Genomic DNA, 13169 nt, shown 5'->3' with positions numbered 1-13169 from the left:
GCAGGCTGGGATTCCTCCGGTTCAGCCTCTGAATCAGATTCCCAGGCCATCACAAAAGGCTTTAATGCATAAATCAGAGTGCTACATGTGTCAGGTTACATCATAAACTAAGATATGTGGCTAAGCCCAAACTAAGACATTAATCCAACAAGCATCACGCACCCTGTATCTTCTATTTGAAGAGCAGGATGGGCACAGCTATTTGTGAAGCGAGCAGCCCAAGTTCTGGGACTGGGCAAGCAAATGAGCACTTTCTCATTTAGATTGACTTGGAGACAGGGGCTTAGCCAGTTCAGTGTTGACAATACTGAGCTAAATGGAGCAATCATGTGACTTGGTATAAGGTGGTTCCCCATGTCCCTAAATACCTCCTTGTTCCAGGATAATAGTGTCCCCAGGACTGGCCCTACCATTATGCAGAGTAAAGCAGCTGCCTCAGGTGGCAGCAACCAGGCAGGCAGGGAGCTGTGCTAAGGAGCTGGAGATCAGAGCAGTAGGGTTTGTAGCCAAAACACAAATGCATGTTTTGCTAGACAAGAACAGGGCTAGTATACAGAGTTCTTAAACTTCCTAGAGAGGACGCTCTGTGTGCTTACTTCCCCTGCCTACTCTGAGTGGGAATTCTGTAACAAACTTTTTATACTTCCTCCTGCCTCTGAGGAGACCCTCTCTGTACCATGCCTCCAAACTAATCAGACATGTGTCTGGGGGCTTCAAACACACACAGCCTTTGGGGGAGGATGACCCACAACCTATACTGAAGCCAACTTTTTTATTTTGTACCTAATAAGTTTTTTCTTACCTGTCTTGTATTTGCTGCCTGCATTGAAATGTAAGTAAACATTTTTGTTTATCTTACTAAAAAGTGTGGTTCATTCTCTGCAATTGGGGTGAAGACAGGAAGGTCAATAGACCACAAATAAAAGGAATGGGAAAGGGTATAACTGCCCAATTCCTAAGTTTTTGTAAGCTGCAAAACCTATAAGGGCTTCACAGTCTGCTTACTTTTTTGTATTTCTCCCACACACATGGAATAGGAGGTTTAAATTTTAATGTACATATTGAATCCTCAATCCATCTCCCACATAAGAGTTGTGTGTGCCATGGAACTTGTCCTGTTTTCTCTGCTGCCCTTAAGCACAGTACAGGACACTGCCCATCCCTAGTACTGAAGACAGAGTCTACTTCTGGGGAGGAACACCATCTTGTCCTTCACAGCAGACAGAAAAATGTCTTAGGCCAGCCCCATACCTCCCCAAAGCAGCCCATCAACCTTCATAAGTCAAGAAATCAACTCTATAAGCATTGACCAATGGTACCAAATAGTATGGGAAACAGCCCTACTAGAAAAATTAACCAATAAACTGAAACTGACACGGGGACAAACAGAAGAAGACGCCTTTACCCCAGTATGGCTCCCCTTTATCACATACACAGCCCAACAAGACAACGACAATAATCCACCAACAGCATACAAATCAATATGGCTAACCTGATCCAAAACACACACACACCCCACTCACACACGAAAACAAAGACCACCACAGCCAATCACAAACAAACAACCACACCCTAGGCCAACCCCAACCTCTCTCACCACCAAATAAAACACAAATCATAGAATCATAGAGTTGGAATAGACCACAAGGGCCATCGAGTCCAACCCCCTGCCAAGCATGAGCAAGGCGGACACCAAACCCTACATATATTAAGCAAAATAGAAACATCGACACCCGACCCCCCCCCCCATCTTCCACCCCCTCCACCCCCTTCCCCCCCATGTCTCAACAAATGAAACTGATTTGTAAAAATGTTACATAGAAAAAATACGAGAGACATTACACATACTTCTGTAAAACAAGAAAATCTTTAATTAAAAAAAGAATAATAATTTAAAAAGAACTCTACTCTAGCAGCTTGCCTCCAAAAGCAGCCGACCAGATGCTTCTGGGAATCTCACCAACATGAAAGCAACAGCTCTTCCCCGCTGTATGTAGCATCTAGTAGTCATAACATGCTGTCTCTACACATGAAGGTGCCATTTTGTGAAATTATACATCATGACGGTGGGTCGGGGGAATGGTACAATATCAACAACCTCAGATATGCAGATGACACAACCTTGATGACAGAAAGTGAGAAGGAATTAAAGAACCTTTTAATGAGGGTGAAAGAGGAGAGCGCAAAATATGGTCTGAAGCTCAACATCAAAAAAATTAAGATCATGCCAACTGGTCCCATCACCTCCTGGCAAATAGAAGGGGAAGAAATGGAGGCAGTGAGAGATTTTACTTTCTTGGGCTCCATGATCACTGCAGATGGTGACAGCAGCCACGAAATTAAAAGATGCCTGCTTCTTGGGAGAAAAGCAATGACAAACCTAGACAGCATCTTAAAAAGTAGAGACATCACCTTGCCAACAAAGGTCCGCATAGTAAAAGCTATGGCTTTCCCAGTAGTGATGTATGGAAGTGAGAGCTGGACCATAAAGAAGGCTGATCGCCGAAGAATTGATGCTTTTGAATTCTGGTGTTGGAGGAGACTCCTTAGAGTCCCATGGACTGCAAGAAGATCAAACCTATCCATTCTTAAGGAAATCAGCCCTGAGTGCTCACTGCAAGGGCAGATCATGAAGCTGAGACTCCAATACTTTGGCCACCTCATGAGAAGAGAAGACTCCCTGGAAAAGACCCTGATGTTGGGAAAGATGGAGGGCACAAGGAGAAGGGGACGACAGAGGACAAGATGGTTGGACAGTGTTCTCGAAGCTACCAGCATGAGTTTGACCAAACTGCGGGAGGCAGTGGAAGACAGGAGTGCCTGGCGTGCTCTGGTCCATGGGGTCACGAAGAGTCGGACACGACTAAACGACTAAACAACAACAACAATATGGTCGTTGGTGAGTGGAAGCTCTCATGTCAGTGGAGAAGCCAGCACTGGGTGCACCTCAAATGGTTCAGGAAAGAAGTATTTACACAACCCTGTGAAATGTGAGTATAATTCCTGCAAATGTAGGTCTCATCAAGCCACTTTTATGTTTCCCTGGCCTCTTTATCATGTGTCAACTGGAAATCCATAATATCAATTTTTGACTGAAGGCTGGCTTTAATTACAATTTCTCTTACAGGTTTCAACAGACTTTTTTTTCTTCTTTCTTTTTTGTATCACGGGAAATGAGAGCACTTCTGCCTCTCCAGCTCAAAAAGAGAAAATGAAAAGGCTCTTAAATGTATAAGTAATTTTAACTGATTCATTGATCTGAATACTTTTTAAAGTAATACTGTAAGTATTTCTGTCACACTTTGAAGTTGAGCTGAGAGCTCGCTTCCATCCCTTAGGGTTCCTTTACAACCATTAAGAACTTGTACCTTTTATCTGGTGCCTTCAATTAATTGAATTTCAGAAATATTCCAAGATGTTGGGCTTTTCTTTTTTAAAAAAAGAAAATTATTTCACTCCTGGAGGACATTCCTCTGTGATTTATTGTTACAGTAATTAAAAATACTCAGTATTACAGTGGTCACTGCTGAAACTCCTGTCTGCCCCTGGCTATATTTTGGTTTAACTTAAAACATATATGGGTAATGTGAAAGACTTGTCAAGCCAAGCAAAATTGTCTCATTCTCTTTATGTATCTTTTTTTCCAGAATCCTAGCACCATTTTAGGCTGAGGTTCAGTGATATTATTTACATGACAGTGATATGCAAACACAATTAGATTCCATGTCAGAAACATTTGAATAACAAATGTTTGTTACAGTAAATTGTGCTTTCCTCATTTCTCTCTCTCTCTCCCTCTCCCCATCTCTCTCTCTCTGTATTTATAATCAGTGAATATATATATATGTTATTCTGCAGCAATGATAGTTGTGAGTGTTCAATAGAAGTCTTTTTAAAATGCTAATTTAAATCATTAGCAGACAGTTTTGTTCAAGCAGTTCCTAACAGGAAACTGTAAATGTTGCATTAATTATTGTATAATAGCATAATTGTCACTACCTTGTTAACTCTCACATGCTATCAACCCCATTTAAAGATAATGAACTCGGGTCAAGCCAATGGCGAGCCCTTATGGAGAATGGACTGTTCTATGTCACCTAAGATGTGTTAAGTGACTGCCTAAAAATTACAGTGTAAATGCTGCAATGTGTTTGGAAACTTGCATGATATCCCAGCACATCCAGCCATCTGCGAGCTCCTCATTGGCTGCATCCACCAAAACTGGGTTTGCCTCTGTGTAATGGCTGAATTGGGATGCGGGTGGCGCTGTGGGTTAAACCATAGAGCCTAGGACTTGCCGATCAGAAGGTCGGCAGTTCGAATCCCTGCGAAGGGGGGAGCTCCCGTTGCTCGGTCCCTGCTCCTGCCAACCTAGCAGTTCGAAAGCACGTCAAAGTGCAAGTAGATAAATGGGTACTGCTCCAGTGGGAAGGTAAACGGCATTTCCGTGTGTTGTTCTGGCTCACCAGAAGCGGCTTAGTCATGCTGGCCACATGACCCAGAAGCTGTACGCCGGCTCCCTCGGCCAGTAAAGCAAGATGAGCGCCACAACCCCAGAGTCAGTCACGACTGGACCTAATGGTCAGGGATTCCTTTACCTTTACCTTTAATGGCTGAATGCAGGTGGCGCTGTGGTCTAAACCACTGAGGCTCTTGGGCTTGCTGATCAGAAGGTCAGCAGTTTGAATCCCCATGACGGGGTGAGCTCCCATTGCTCTGTCCCAGCTTCTGCCAACCTAGCAGTTCAAAAGCATGCCAGTGTGGGAAAATAAATGGCATTTCCATGCGCTCTGGCTGCCATCACAGTGTCCCGTTGTGCCAGAAGTGGTTTTGTTATGCGGGTCACATGACCCAGAAAGCTGTCAGTGGACAAACGCCAGCTCCCTTGGCCTGAAAGCGAGATGGGTGCCACAACCCCATAGTCACCTTTGACGGGACTTAACTGTCCAGGGGTCCTTTACCTTTACCTTTACCTTTACCTTTACCTTTACCTTAGGGACACTTGTGGACTTGTCATGTCCATGTTATCCCCGCAACAAGGATCACTTTCTGAGTGACCTCCTCACTTATACACAACTGCACAACTGCTCTACTCTCTTGACTAGGCACCATGTTAATTCACCCTACAATGGCCTGCCCCACACTGGATTCAGAAGAGGGTGTTGGCAACAGTCCTACTTAAAACTTTAAAAAGTTTGATAGAAGAATAATAATGATGATGATAATAATAATAATAATAATAATAATAATAATAATAATAATAATAATTCGTTATTTATACCCCCACCCATCAGGCTGGGTTTCCCCAGCCACTCTGGGTGACTTCCAACAAAAGATTAAAAATACGTTAAAACATCAGTTTTAATGAATGAATGCTTGCAGCCTGACCGTATGTATATTTATTCAAGAATAAATACAGTGGTACTCGGGTTACATACGCTTCAGGTTACATACACTTCAGGTTACACACTCCACTAACCCAGAAATAGTGCTTCAGGATGAGAACAGAAATCGTGCTCTGGTGGTGCGGCAGCAGCAGGAGGCCCCATTAGCTAAAGTGGTGCTTCAGGTTAAGAACAGATTCAGGTTAAGTACGGACCTCCGGAACAAATTAAGTACTTAACCCGAGGTACCACTGTATGCAGATGTTTTTTTAAAAAAAAAATTATTAAGGGTTTTCTTGTTTTACAGTGTAAGTGTAATGCCTCGTATTTTTTTTTCCATGTAACATTTTTACAAATCCGTTTCATTTGTTGAGGCATTAGAGGGAGAAGAAGAAAAAAAGAAAAAAAGGGGGTGGAGGGAGGGGAGATGGGTGGGGGTGGGGTCGGGTAGCGGTGTTTCTATTATGCTTAATGTATGTAGAGTTTGGTGTCAGCGTGCTTGTGTTGTTTACTTGTGTTCCTTTGGTGGTGAGAGAGGTTGGGGTTGGCCTAGGGTGTGGTTGTTTGTTTGTGATTCCACTAACCCAGAAATAGTGCTTCAGGTTAAGAACTTTGCTTCAGGATGAGAACAAAAATCGTGCTGTGGCGGCGCAGCAGTAGCAGGAGGTCCCATTAGCTATAGTGGTGCTTCAGGTTAAGAACAGTTTCAGGTTAAGAACGGACCTCCGGAACGAATTAAGTACTTAAGCCGAGGTACCACTGTACAGCCTTAGAGTAGACCCATTGAAATCAATTGGGATTGTCAGTCTTGAGGACTATCTTAATTCCTACAGACTTTAGTGAGTTTACTCTATGTGTGACTAAGTCCAGATTCAACCCATTCTACACAGAGCTTTCTTTAGAAAACAGTCGGGAGACTGGTTGCCATTCAGGTAGGTTTGAGAAATCCTTACAAACTCCTGATACATGTGATTGCCCAGATTGACCACCAGCTATTTTTGAGAAACATTTAACCCACTCAGAGACAAGAATTGAGTCTTCCTGTGATCATACAATCATAGAATCATAGAGTTGGAATAGACCACAAGGGCCATCGAGTCCAACCCCCTGCCAAGCAGGAAACACCATCAGAGCACTCCTGACATATGGTTGTCAAGCCTCTGCTTAAAGACCTCCAAAGAAGGAGACTCCACCACATTCCTTGGCAGCAAATTCCACTGTCGAACAGCTCTTACTGTCAGGAAGTTCTTCCTAATGTTTAGGTGGAATCTTCTTTCTTGTAGTTTGGATCCATTGCTCCGTGTCCGCTTCTCTGGAGCAGCAGAAAACAACCTTTCTCCCTCCTCTATATGACATCCTTTTATATAGTTGAACATGGCTATCATATCTCCCCTTATGATGATCTCACTGAATTAATACCCCAGGACACCAGTTCCCAGAATTCGTCTTCCCTCTGTTCCATTACTGCTAGTCCCAATTCTTGCCACTGGGGTTTCATATATTCAGCTTTCTCGTTTTTTTGCAGTGTCAACCTACATTTAATCAAGTTTTCCATGAATTCATCTTACAGGAATCCCTAATTGTCCTAGCCAGAACTTTCTAGGCCTCTTTGTGACGTCTGTCAAACCAGCTTAGATGTATTGATTGTGTGTAGTTTATAATTGTAGAAGTTATGAAACAGGGTCTGAGTTCTGTGACAATTTGCTGGAAGACATCAGCAAGATTTGGATATCTGCTCGTAAAAAGTTGACGCAAGATCATCAGATGATTACTATGTAGTGTTTCTTGAATATCACTGCTCAATCTGTGAGATCATTTCATGCTTTCCAAGCCCTGTATTTCTGCAATCACATTCTGCATTATATTAGAGGACCTGTGGTGACTGATACAGTGGTACCTCAGGTTACAGACACTTCAGGTTACAGACTCCGCTAACCCATAAATAGTACCTCGAGTTAAGAACTTTGCTTCAGGATGAGAACAGAAATCATGCGGCAGCAGCACGGCAGCAGCAGGAGGCCCCATTAGCTAAAGTGGTGCTTCAGGTTAAGAACAGTTTCAGGTTAAGAACGGACCTCCAGAATGAATTAAGTTCTTAACCCGAGGTACCACTGTACTGGAAAGTGATCTCTTTCTATTCTTTCTAACACTTCACAGGTGTTCACAAAGGTGGACAATGACACTATAATGTGGTTGACAGCACTTCTACCATGTTTGTTCAAATACGTAGACCAACCCTTCAAAACATCTGCAGGACTCCCATGAAGGATATATAAATTATTCCGGAATACAAATTCCAACTGTTTCAGGCCCTGAGCATCATATTTCTTGTCCAAAGAACAATGAAAGATTAGGGGAAAGGGTTAGGTGCCCTTTTCTCACCGGGAGAGAAAGGCGGGATATAAAGCAAATGCAATAAATAAATAACTGATAGACCTTGGCAGCCAGTTCTTTGAGAAAAATGCAGCATCAATAATAATAATAATAATAATAATTTATTATTTATACCCCGCGCATCTGACTGGGCTTCCCCAGCCACTCTGGACGGCTTCCAAAAAAATATTAAAATACTGTAATACATCAAACATTAAAAGCTTCCCTAAACAGGGCTGCCTTCAGATGTCTTCTAAAAGTCTGGTAGTTGTTGTTCTCTTTGACATCTGGTGGGAGGGCGTTCCACAGAGAGGGTGCCACTACCAAGAAGGCCCTCTGCCTGGTTCCCTGTAACTTGGCTTCTCGCAGTGAGGGAACCGCCAGAAGGCCCTTGGTGCTGTACCTCAGTGTCCAGGCTGAACGATGGGGGTGGAGACGCTCCTTCAGATATACTGGACCGAGACCGTTTAAGCGGGGGCAATATAAAACAAAGAGCATTGATTCAGGTTCTAATCCTGCCCTGCCTTCCTGTGTTGCCACTTTCCAAGCTACTCCACCCCGTTTGAGGTTTAATGTGTGAACACCCCTTTCCCCTGTCATTTCTCTGCTCCAAACTGCCCCCTCGCCATGTTGCTTTGCAGTGAGGTAAGAAGCCACGAGCTTTTTCTCACATGTGGTTGCTTCTAATCCAAGATATATTCCATGTGGGTGAACTGGCATTTTCTGTTCAAAAACCACAGCCCAGAACTTTCTGAAGGATCTATATGCTGAATTTCCATCTCAAAATCTTTCAAATGGCTGCATTAAAGAAAGGGAGCTGTGGTCTCACTGGGAAAGTGGCCAGAACAGGCGATCCTCTGTATTTCCCCTAACCCTCTTCCCATTTTTAAAAGCTCTGCAACAGTTCTGTACAACTGCAGGTCTGGATAAATGCAGGTCAGTGCCAGGTAAATAGTTAATATTTAAATATATGCGCTGCCATAATTCAAATTAATAACTTTCCTTTCACTCTGAAAGCCCTGAAGGGCTTTCTAATGTATTTCAGTCCTTGCAACATCACGTCATGAATTCAGCGTGAGGAAAAAGAAGCGTCCCCCATTGCAGGTCCTTGTACATTAGGCTCAATGTTTTGCTATTTGGAGATGAGCAAGAAGCAGTGTACCAAAACCACAAGGGAACTCAAATAGATGCAGTGGAAATTTGATGACTTACTTCGGCCTTCGCCAACCTGAATGCACTCCAGATGTGCAGCTGCTGGGAGTTGTAGTCTAAAACATCTGGAGGGTGCAAGGGTGATGAAGGTTGGCTTACTCACTTACTCCTCATGCCCTAAACAAGCTCGGCTTCACTCCTGCTGTTTAAGCAATTGCACTACTTGAGGGCTAGATTTATTTTCCCCTTGAACTGTCCTCCTTCTTCCCCTCCGCATCACACACATTTTGTATGAGTTACAAGGCTTCTATGTTTAAAATAGGAAGACTGGTGAGCTAACAGAGCTAGCCTTCTTTGTCACGATACAACTTTGTAAACTGTGTGAATTTTTCATTTGGGATTCTTGTTTAAGTTTCTGATTCTGAATTTCTAACATTTTATCTTCAGATTTCACAGTGAAACTCCTGGATTTTATTCAGCACAAAACTTGGAGGTTTGCCTTACTTGCGGGCAGATGGTGATTAAACTCCAGTGTCAGTGCTAGGATACAGTCTGCAGAATGTCAAGTCTGAGTTCAGGAGCAGGAATTAAAGTTTCAAAATATGAAGTGTCTGCTCCTTCATTCTTCAAGCAGAAAAGGGAGTGAAGTCTCCCCCATGTTGCAATATGGAAATACTGTAATTCTACTGGCCTACATTAAATGATTCCTTGTAAGGATTACAGAGATTTTGTCCGTGAAGCACTTTGGAAATCTTAAAGTGCTATATAAATATAAAGTATCTTTTTTTCATATTTCATATACCATAATGTGCAATGATACAAACTGTAACTATTTTCCCCCTTTTGAAATGTTCCAGTCCACACTTCTGACTGTAATAGACCTTTGAGTGAGTTTACAATTCTGAATATCACCAGTACAAACAACTGATATCCCTGACTTTCTCTCTTGCTCCTCCACTTTTAAATGTAACAGGCAACGAGAAAGGCAAAGAAACTTGATCTTTGGAAGTAAGGTTTGTAGCAGGCCAGAGAGCTTATTTCCAAGTAAATGTTTTTCGGATCACCCTGTAAAAAGTTGTTTGCCCTTCTACTCAGAAGTATACACCAGCAACAGCTTTAGAGACTTTAGCAGGTTGCAGGGATTACAGCGATACGAAAGCTCAATTCCACAATAAAGGCGGCCGTTCTAAGCCGATTTATTCAAAAGTAAATTCATTATGGCATAAGCTTTTGTGGAGTGCAGTCCACTTCGTCATATGCACGAAGTGTTATCCTGAGTTGCAGGTGCATATATCCAGCGGGGTGGGAAATGGGCCGGATTCCATGAAAGCTTATCCCATAATCAATGTGTTAGTCTTGAAGGTGCCACAAGACTCTCTGTGGTTTTTGCTTCAAGAGACTCGCACAGCCTCTTGCAAAAGACCGGTCTTTGGGAATTCTCAAAAGTGAGTGTGATTGAAATAAGCAGTGCTCCCTTCAAGTACAGTGGTACCTCGGGTTACATAAGCTTCAGGTTACATACGCTTCAGGTTACACACTCCGCTAACCCAGAAATAGTGCTTCAGGTTAAGAACTTTGCTTCAGGATGAGAACAGAAATTGTGCTCCGGTGGCGCGGCAGCAGGAGGAGGCCCCATTAGCTAAAGTGGTGCTTCAGGTTAAGAACAGTTTCAGGTTAAGTACGGACCTCCGGAACAAATTAAGTACTTAACCCGAGGTACCACTGTAAAGGTAAGCAGGGCCATTAATTCAGAGGTAGCCATTCACAAGGTCATTTGGCTTGTAGCTGCCTTGCTTTCTGTTGAATTCAGCCCTGTTAGGTGGCTTTGGCAATCATGGCCTTGGTTATGGCAAACCCCTTAAAATCAGGGAACTGTTATTAGCCAGCCAGCACATACTTCACTCCTGTTTATAGTTTCAGCAGGCAGAATCACGTGGGCTAAGCTTTTGTTCCCTTTGGATTGAACTACTTTGTTAAGCATTGCAATTTTCAAAGGCAGCAGTGGGGAGTGCGCTTGAGGAAGACTCCTAGGCTGCATTCTTCTCCCTCCTCTGCTTGTTTTGAATCTGGAAGGAGGTTCTTTCTTCCTAAGATGGAGTTTCCTTTGCAGTGATACAGGCCAGGAAGAGCTTTGCCATTTAATTCTACAGAATGCATCAACTGGGCCACAGTGTGTTTCAGGTTGGGGACCTATATTTCAACTGCGCAAACCGCCCAAGCGCAAATAAAGAACAGCATTCAGATCCCAGGGGTAATTTCTTATCTTCCTCCCAATATAAAGGCATTAGATATAAGGTATTTATTTCCAGGCCTCAGTTAGAGTCCCCTCCTCCTGCCCCTGTGAATCTGTTTTTAGTGTTCCCTCTTTTTGCTCCTCAGCATAGGCTTTCCTGGGTCTAATCAACTTTCTTCCTGTTCCTTCCCAACCTGAGGAACTTCCCATGTAAGTGGGATCTGGACCCTGAATGAAAGATTCCTTCTGGATAGATTTAGCAATTGCAGATTCCACATCCACCTGGTGTGCTAGGAGAAGGGACTTTGGCAACCTCAGACTGGGGGATGTGGGTTGTATGGCCCAACCCAATTGCCCATTAGGAGGAAAGGAAGTAAATCAAACCTGGACAGTGCTCAGAGGGTTGGAATAAAATTAAGAGTGCAGTCCTGTGCTAATTTACCTGGAAGTAAATCTCATGAACTCAGTGGGACTTACTTCTGAGTAGACAACATAGAGAATCACACTATAAATCTGCAGTCCTAGGCACATGTATCTAGAAGTAAGCACCTAGGCCTATGTTTGTTGTTGTTGTTGTTTAGTCGTTTAGTCGTGTCCGACTCTTCGTGACCCCATGGACCAGAGCACGCCAGGCACTCCTGTCTTCCACTGCCTCCCGCAGTTTGGTCAAACTCATGCTGGTAACCTCGAAAACACTATCCAACCATCTCGTCCTCTGTCGCCCCTTCTCCTTGTGCCCTCCATCTTTCCCAACATCAGGGTCTTTTCCAGGGAGTCTTCTCTTCTCATGAGGTGGCCAGAATATTGGAGCCTCAGTTTCACGATCTGTCCTTCCAGTGAGCACTCAGGGCTGATTTCCTTAAGAATGGATGCGTTTGATCTTCTTGCAGTCCATGGGACTCTCAAGAGTCTTCTCCAGCACCATAATTCAAAAGCATCAGTTCTTCGGCGATCAGCCTTCTTTATGGTCCAGCTCTCACTTCCATACATCACTACTGGGAAAACCATGGCTTTAACTATACGGACCTTTGTTGTCAAGGTGACGTCTCTACTTCTCAAGATGCTATCTAGGCCTGTCATTGCCCTTCTCCCAAGAAGCAGGCGTCTTTTAATTTTGTGGCTGCTGTCACCATCTGCAGTGATCATGGAGCCCAAGAAAGTAAAATCTCTCACTGCCTCCATTTCTTCCCCTTCTATTTGCCAGGAGGTGATGGGACCAGTGGCCATGATCTTCGTTTTTTTGATGTTGAGCTTCAGACCATATTTTGCGCTCTCCTCTTTCACCCTCATTAAAAGGTTCTTTAATTCCTCCTCACTTTCTGCCATCAAGGTTGTGTCATCTGCATATCTGAGGTCTATGTTGCAAGGTTGCAATTCAGTGGGTATTTACTTGAGAGCAAATCCCAGTGGAACTGACCTAATAGATTTGCATGGGATTGCACTATAAGGCTAAATGCTTTTCACAAAATATGATATTGTTGTCACCTTCTTGGTTTCCAGGGGCACAGGGTGTGAGCATCTTTCCCAGTCGTGGCTCCCTGTGGAAATGGGTCCCAAAGAATGCTAAGCTGGAAATGGGTCAGAAATCGCTTTGGACAATGAAAGTGCTGCAGAAATGACCCAATAAGCAGTTGTAGCATAGTTGCTAAGAGGGCAGTGGGCAGTGAGCTAGGAAGCCCCGGGTTCAGATCTCATCTCAGCCCCCAACTAGTGTTTGATGACAAGCCTCGGTGCCCCCCGCCCACCTCCCCTACCTCCATCCGCAGGTAATCGACCTACCTTCCAGGGTTGTTGTAAGGGGATAGCTACTACGACGACGGTTCTGAAGAACTTGGAAGATAATCTAAAGAGCTATAGAAATGTGGCGCCTGGTTTTTAAAGAGCGCGTTTGCTGGTCTTAGGGATGCAAGAGGACTGCCCTCCCTCCGGACTCGAACCGGCGGAGCTGTGACCTGCGCAGGCAGCGGCCAGCAGCGCAAGTTGCGAGCGGGGAGGGGGTGCAGCAGCAGCAGCAGCAGCAGCGCGCG

The sequence above is a fragment of the Podarcis raffonei genome, chromosome 7, assembly GCF_027172205.1.
Source record: "Podarcis raffonei isolate rPodRaf1 chromosome 7, rPodRaf1.pri, whole genome shotgun sequence".
In the NCBI taxonomy this organism is placed as follows: Eukaryota; Metazoa; Chordata; class Lepidosauria; order Squamata; family Lacertidae; genus Podarcis; species Podarcis raffonei.
Note: the sequence above shows the minus strand (reverse complement) of the source record.